This window comes from Scleropages formosus, chromosome 1 (assembly GCF_900964775.1).
Source record: "Scleropages formosus chromosome 1, fSclFor1.1, whole genome shotgun sequence".
Taxonomy (NCBI): Eukaryota; Metazoa; Chordata; class Actinopteri; order Osteoglossiformes; family Osteoglossidae; genus Scleropages; species Scleropages formosus.
This window is the reverse complement of record NC_041806.1, coordinates 13,733,398-13,742,036: the sequence shown is the minus strand read 5'-3', so window position 1 is coordinate 13,742,036 and position 8,639 is coordinate 13,733,398.

Sequence of the window (8,639 nt, the reverse complement as noted above, 5' to 3'; positions counted from 1 at the left end):
GATCACTGGAGCTGTGCGAAGTTCCTTCCTGCTTCAAATGCTCCACCATCATCCCCATCCCAAAGAAACCCAAAATCACAGGACTGAACGACTACAGACCTGTTGCCCTAACGTCTGTGGTCATGAAAGCATTTGAAAGACTGGTGTTGGCCTACCTGAAGGACATCACTGGACCCTTGCTGGACCCCCTGCAGTTTGCTTATCAAGCAAACAGGTCTGTGGATGATGCAGTCAACATGGGACTGCACTACATCCTGCAACATCTGGACAAACCAGGGACTTATGTGAGGATCCTGTTTGTAGACTTCAGCTCGGCCTTCAACACCATCATCCTACACCTCCTCCTGTCCAAATTAACCCAACTCTCTGTGCCCACCTCCATCTGTCGGTGGATCACCAACTTCCTGACAGACAGGCAGCAGCTAGTGAGGCTGGGAAAATTTTCATCCAATACTCGCACGATCAGTACTGGAGCCCCCCAGGGATGTGTGCTCTCCCCACTACTCTTTTCCCTGTACACCAATGACTGCACTACAAAAGACCCCTCTGTCAAGCTCCTGAAGTTCGCAGACGACACCACACTCATCGGCCTCATCCGGGATGGTGACGAGTCTGCTTACAGAAGGAGGTTAAAGAGCTGGCTGTCTGGTGCAGCCACAACAACCTGTAGCTGAACATGCTCAAAACGGTGGAGATGATTGTGGACTTTAGAAAAAACACCCCAGCATTATGCCCACTCACCACCATGAACAGCACTGTGGCAACAGTGGAGTCATTCAGGTTCCTGGGCACCACCATCTCACAGGACCTGAAGTGTGAGTTCCACATAGACTCCACTGTGAAGAAGGCCCAGCAGAGGTTGTGCTTCCTTCACCAGCTGAGGAAGTTCAACTTACCACAGGAGTTACTGATGCAATTCTACTCTGCAGTCATCGAGTCTGTCCTCTGCACCACTATAACTGGTTCGGCTCAGCTACAAAATCAGATATCAGAAGATTACAGCAGATATTTTGGACTGCTGGAAGAATGATTGGCACACCCGCCCCCAGCTCTCCAAGAACTGTACTCGTCCCGAGTCAGTAAAAGGGCTAGCAAAATCATTCTAGACCCCTCACATCCAGGCCACTTCCTCTTTGAACCTTTGCCATCTGGCCAGTGCTATAGAGCATTGAGCACCAGGACAGCCAGGCACAAGAAAAGTTTCTTTCCTCAGGCCATCTACCTCATGAACAGCTAAATCCCCCTTAGAGAGTAAACCAGTGCAATACACAACGCTATTTATATTTATAATTATATCTATTTATCACATCATATCTCTTACTCACATTCCCTTGCATTTGTATAGAACATACCTGTACATACATATAATGTCTAGTGACTATTTTTGTATATTGTGTACTTTATATATTTTTATATATTTTTATCCTTTATTCACATCTTCTCATCTGTGTCTTGTCACTGTCATTCTGTCTGTGCTGTGGAAGTTTCTGTCACCAAGACAAATTCCTTGTATGTGTGAACATACTTGGCAATAAAGCTCGTTCTGATTCTGATTCTGATGATGATGCAAATCTGGCAAAAGGAAGCACTCCCTTGGATGTTTTTACTCTTGCTCAGCTTGAGAGTTCCCGTGTTACAGCTGAAATGATTCAGAGGAAACCAGGAGAGTGTAAAAGGAGCATCCACCAAAGGCTTAGTCTTTGCAAGCAAGGATGGGTCGTGGTTCACTGCTTTGTGCCAAACTTCGTGAGAGAACTGTCAGTCAGTTTAAAGACAGTGTTTCTCAGCGTAAGATTGCAAAGAATTTAGGTCTTTCACCGTCTACAATTCATAGTATCGTGAAAAGATTCAGGGAGTCAAGGAAAATCTCGGTGCGTAAAGGCCAAGGGTGGAAACCACTGCTGAATCCGCGTGACCATCGAGTACTCAGGCAGTATTGTTTGAGAAATCATCATGCTACCGTGATGGACATAGCCACATGGGCTCGGGAGTACTTTGAAAAATTATTGTCACTCAACACAGTCTGCTGCTGCATCAAGAAATGCAACTTGAAATTGTACTATGCAAAGAGGAAGGCTTTATTAATTTTGTACACAAACACCATGGAGTTCTCTGGGTCCGAAGTCATCTGAGATGGATGGAAAGACAGTGGAAACGTGTTCTGTGGTCAGACGAGTCTATGTTTCAGCTTGTTTTTGGGAAAAAAGACACTGGATTCTACATGCCAAAGATGGAAAATACCATCCAGACTGTTAACAACAAAAGTGCAAAAACCAGCCTCTGTGATGGTATGGGGTGCATCAGTGCCTATGGCATGGGTGATCTGCATACATATAAAGATACTATTGATGCAGAGGCTTATGTTGGAATTTTGGAGAGACATGCTGCCATCAAGACGACAACTCTTCCCAGGAACTCCATGTCTATTTCAACAGGACAATGCCAGGCCTCATTCTGAATGAGTTACAAAAGCATGGCTTTGGAGGCGTGTGCTTCAGCCCTGGAGTCCAGATCTGTTTCCTATTGAAAATGTATGGCCCATCATGAAGAGGAGACTCAGATAGCGGTGATCATGGACTGCTGAGCAGCTCAAGTCTTGCATACAGCAAGAATGGGTAAAAATTCCACTTGAAAAACTGCAACAATTGATTACTTCAGTTCCCAAACGATTACAGAGTGTAATTAAAAGAAAAGGTGATGTGTCCCAGTGGTAAACATGCCTCTGTCTCAACTTTTTTGAGTGTGTTGCAGGCATCAATTTCTAAATTTGTTTATATTTAACAAAAAGAATTAAGTTCATCAGTGAAAACACTGAAAATCTTTTCTTTGTCCTTTTGTCTGTTAAATGATTACAGTTTTTAGTTTTTGTTGCATTTTTAGAAAGTGTCCAACTTTTCTGGAAATGGGGTTTTTACTTCTCTCACTGTGTCTCCTTGTTCCGTGTTCATCGTTTCACCTCTACTTTACGGTTTGCACTGTGCACTTATAAAATAAATGCTCTGAATGTGGGGTCATGCTTTTCGTCCGTGTCGGACTTTCGTCATGTAGTCTGGTTATGTTCGTGAAATGCTTAGCTTGCTTACCATACCAAAATATGGATCTTACTAGTCTTATTTACAAATGCTTGCACATAGCATGCCAGAAATGAAAACCTAATGTTCAAAACCTTAAATGTAGTAAAGCCTCTACTTCCACAGCAGCGGCTCAAAAGCTAATATCCATTTTTGAATGAGGAGATAATTGAAACATTACAAAATGGATGGTTTAAGTTGTGTAATATGGACCAACCACAGCTGATTCCAATCTAGTGTGGATACAGAAGAACACAGAGGAGCAGAGAGGAAAAAAATCTGGACAAGGGAGAGGAATATTTCTCCCAGGACAAGGGAGAAGGAGAGGAGTAAGAATGTATGGTAGTGTTCAAAGGAGAGTAAGAGCTGTAGACACTGATGAAATAACTGCCATCATAGACCATGTGATAAACCATGGTCAATCACTGAGAGAGGCTGGTGAAAGAGTCCAGCCTAATCTGATGGTCAACTGTGGCTTCCATTATCCAGAGTTTTCAACAGACTAACAGGTAAGTAATGCATTTCACAAGGGCTTCTATCATTACTGTTGCTATGTCCTATAGTAACTGTAGGCCACCAGTCACACTGCCAATACATATGTTGTACTTTGTTCTTAAAGGATGCAGTGTCGTCTTCCGTCTGGGAGAAGATGAAGAGCATGCTAATGTAGGCATGGTCGTTGCTGACAATACAATAAAAGAGAAGTTTAGACAAAATAGTAGAGAACAGCCTGGAGTTTCAATGTAGAAAGCATCAGCCTGGCTATCATTGGCTTTTACTGTACCAGTTGTCATCTTTTTCTACTGTACATTGTATAAAGATGATTCATTCACTGTTAGTATATTGCTGAAAATGCACACATTTGACACTCAAGAAAAAAAATTTAGAGTGGTTTGTAGTATAAGGAAGCTGAATAAGAAACAATGGATTTCATATTGTCTATTGTCTGCAGTTTGTACTGAAACACAAAAAGTAATGCAGTTTCTGGGATGCTATCAACTGTTTATATTTTGAAGACTGTTGTGCTATGACTATGTTCCTCTTGGATGGAAAATGTGCTAGTGTTTTGACAATGATTTGGTATTGAGTTGGCTTTGCTGCGTTTTGATCGCATTTTGAAATGCAGGGTTGATGCTCAGAATGTGGTTTTGAGCAGAATATAAACTATTGGCAATTGTGTGGTGTAGGTGTTATTTTCTCTACACACAGCATCTTCAGTAAAAGTAAATGCTTGTTGGAAACTGTAAAAAAAAAAACTGTAAATGTGTTTTTGACTTATTGATTTCATGGACTGTAACCCTCTTGTAAGTGGGGGATTACCTGTGCACTAATTTACCATGAGTGCCTTTCTTGACATTATTGTGCAGCCACACACACACACACACACACACACACACACACACACACACACATTTTCAGAACCGCTTGTCCCATACGGGGTCACGGGGAACCGGAGCCTACCCGGTAACACGGCGTAAGGCCGGAAGGGGAGGGGGACACACCCAGGACGGGACGCCAGTCCGCCGCAAGGCACCCCAAGCGGGACTCGAACCCCAGACCCACCAGAGAGCAGGACTGCGGCCCAACCCACTGCGCCACTGCGCCACCGCGCCCCCCTTGTGCAGCCACATATTGTTAATTTTAAGGTTACTCTATATATGCTGCATAGGGGGTGCGGTGGCGCAGTGGGTTGGACCAGGTCCTGCTCTCTGGTGGGTCTGGGGTTCGAGTCCTGCTTGGGGTGCCTTGTGACAGCCTGGCATCCTGTCCTGTGTGTGTCCCCCTCCCCTATAGCCTTGCGCCCTCTGTTGCCGGGTTAGGCTCCGGCTCCCCGTGACCCCATATGGGACAAGCGGTTCAGACAGTGTGTGTGTGTGTGTGTGTGTGTGTGTGTGTGTGTGTGTGTGTGTGTGTGTGTGCATATGTGCTGCTTAGAGATGTAACTGCTTTGCCTGTGCCAAATCACTGGCCCACCTGCTGCCTGGAATGTGAAAATCTTCAGCAGAAGTGTCCATCACTGCACTGTAGTATTGCATTCACAATGGTTCATTTGGCTGCATTTTTCCCCAAAGTAACTCATGCTGTGACATACAGCAGAAATTATAATTTGAACCTGGGTTCGAGGCCATGGCTCTAACCACCTGTGACAGTGTGTCATTCACTGATTGTGTGTATGAATGATCCATTGTTAGTAGGGTATCTAGCAGTGTAAGTCACCTTGGTGAATAAGGTGTGTGGGCTGTTAACACTAACTTCATTGGAAGTTGCTTTGGAGAAAAGGGTGTGCTGAATAAATGTAAATGTGTATATATTTCCTTGCTTTTACAGAAGTGAACAGTTTACTGAGGGGGACAAGAAATTACTTTTTATGGTCAAATGCCACTCTTGGAAAGAGAATGTTTTAGTCATAAGATTATCTTACTGCCCTCCGTGAACCGCCACCTTACCGTGGTGGAGGGGTTTGAGTGCCTGAATGAGTCCAGGAGCTATGTTGTCTGGGGCTATATGCCCCTGGTAGGGTCTCCCATGGCAGACAGGTCCTGGATGACAGACGAGACAAAGCGCGGTTCAAAAACCCCTTATGAAGGAAAAATCAAGGCTTTCGTTTACCCCGCCCGGTATGGGGTCACCGGAGCCCCACCCTGGAGCCAGGCCTCGGGGGGAGGGGGGGGGCTCGCATGTGAGCGCCTGGTGGCCAGGTCTATGCCCACGGGGCCTGGCTGGGCTCAGCCCGAAGCCATGACGTGGAGCCGCTCTTCGGTGGGCTCACCACCTGCCGGAGAGGACATAAGGGGCCGGTGCGTTGTGATTTGGGCGGTGGTCGGGGCCGAGTGCCCGGCCGACCCAAACCTCGGGCGCCAACTCTGGTTTTTGGGACTTGGAATGTCACCTCACTGGCGGGGAAGGAGCCTGAGCTGGTGCGGGAAGTTGAGAGATACCGTCTAGATATAGTCGGGCTCACTTCCACTCACAGCTTGGGTTCTGGAACCACTCTTCTCAACCAAGGGTGGACTCTCCACTATTCTGGCGTTGCCCAGGGTGAGAGGCGGCGGGTGGGCGTGGGCTTATTAATAGCCCCCCAGTTCAGCCGCCATGTGTTGGAGTCTACCCCGGTGAATGAGAGGGTCGTCTCCCTACGCCTTCGGGTCAGGGAACGGTCTCTCACTGTTGTTTGTGCTTATGCGCCTAGCAACAGTGTAGAGTACCCAGCCTTTTTAGAGTCCCTGGGGGGCATGCTGGAAAGCACTCCCACTGGGGACTCTGTCGTTCTACTGGGGGACTTTAACATCCACATGGGCAGCGACAGTGATACCTGGAGGGGGGTGATTGGGACGGCCTCCCTGATCTGAACCCGAGCGGTGAGTTGTTATTGGATTTCTGTGCTAGTCGCGGTTTATCCATTACGAACACCATGTTCATGCATAAGGGTGTCCATCAGTGCACTTGGCACCAGGACACCCTAGGTCGGAGGTCGATGATTGACTTTGTAGTCGTTTCTTCTGACCTTCGGCCATATATCTTGGACACTCGGGTGAAGAGAGGGGCTGAGCTGTCAACTGATCACCACCTGGTGGTGAGTTGGATTCGATGGCAGGGGAAAAAGCCGGACAGACCTGGCAGGCCCAAACGCATAGTGAGGGTCTGTTGGGAACGTTTGGCGGAGGCCCCTGTCAGAGAGGTCTTCAACTCCCACCTCCGACAGAGCTTCAACCAGGTCCCCAGGGAGACTGGGGACATTGAGTCCGAATGGACTATGTTCCACACCTCCATTGTCGGGGCGGCGGTTCGGAGCTGCGGCCATAAAGTCTCCGGTGCCTGTCGTGGCGGCAATCCCCGAACACGGTGGTGGACACCGGAAGTAAGGGATGCCGTCAAGCTGAAGAAGGAGTTCTATTGGGCCTGGCTGGCTCATGGGACTCCTGAAGCAGCTGACGGGTACCGACGGGCCAAACGGAGCGCGGCTCTGGCAGTCGCCGCGGCAAAAACTCGGGCTTGGGAGGAGTTCGGTGAGGCCATGGAAGAAGACTTTCGGTCAGCCTCAAAGAGATTCTGGCAAACCGTCCGGCGACTCAGAGGGGGGAAGCAGTGTTCCGCCAACACTGTTTACAGTGGAAGTGGTGCGCTGCTGACCTCAGCTGAGGATGTCCTCGGGCGGTGGAAGGAGTACTTTGAGGATCTCCTCAGTCCCTCCGACACGCCTTCCGTAGAGGAAGCTGAGGCTGGGGACTTGGAGGGGGACTCGTCCATTACCCTGGCTGAAGTTGCTGAGGTAGTCAAAAAACTCCTCGGTGGCAAGGTTCCGGGGGTGGATGAGATCCGCCCTGAGTTTCTCAAGTCTCTGGATGTTGTGGGGCTGTCTTGGCTGACACGCCTCTGCAGCATCGCGTGGAGTTCGGGAACGGTGCCTCTGGACTGGCAGACCGGGGTGGTGGTCCCTCTTTTTAAGAAGGGGGACCGGAGATTGTGTTCCAACTACAGGGGGATCACACTCCTTAGCCTCCCTGGGAAAGTCTATGCCGGGGTACTGGAAAGGAGAATCCGACCGCTAGTCGAACCTCGGATTCAGGAGGAGCAATGCGGTTTTCGCCCTGGCCGTGGAACACTGGACCAGCTCTATACCCTCACTAGGGTGCTGGAGGGTTCGTGGGAGTTTGCCCAACCAGTCCATATGTATTTTGTGGACCTGGAGAAGGCATTCGACCGTGTCCCTCGTGGCATCCTGTGGGGGGTACTTCGGGATTATGGGGTTCGGGGCTCGTTGCTACGGGCTGTTCGTTCCCTGTATGACCGGAGCAGGAGCTTGGTTCGCATTGCCGGCAGTAAGTCAGACCTGTTCCCGGTGCATGTTGGACTCCACCAGGGCTGCCCTTTGTCACCGATTCTGTTCATTATCTTCATGGACAGAATTTCTAGGCGCAGCCAGGGAACGGAGGGTGTCTGTTTTGGTGGCCGCAGGATCTCGTCTCTGTTTTTTTGCGGACGATGTGGTCCTGTTGGCTTCATCAAGTCAAGACTTGCAGCGTGCACTGGAGAGGTTTGCAGCCGAGTGCGAAGCGGCGGGGATGAGAATCAGCACCTCCAAATCCGAGGCCATGGTTCTCAGTCGGAAAAAGGTGGATTGCCCCCTTCGGGTTAGGGGGGAGTTGCTCCCTCAAGTGGAGGAGTTTAAGTATCTCGGGGTCTTGTTCACGAATGAGGGAAAAATGGAGCGGCAGGTTGACAGATGGATCGGTGCGGCATCCGCAGTAATGCGGTCATTGTACCGGTCTGTTGTGGTGAAGAAGGAGCTGAGTCGTAAGGCGAAGCTCTCAATTTACCGGTCGATCTACGTTCCTACCCTCACCTATGGTCATGAACTCTGGATCATGACCGAAAGAATGAGATCGCGGATACAAGCGGCAGAAATGAGTTTCCTCCGCAGAGTGGCTGGGCGCACCCTTAGGGATAGGGTGAGGAGCTCAGTCACCCGGGAGGAGCTCGGAGTAGAGCCGCTGCTCCTCTGCATCGAGAGGAGCCAGTTGAGGTGGCTCGGGCATCTGTTCCGGATGCCTCCTGGACGCCTCCCTG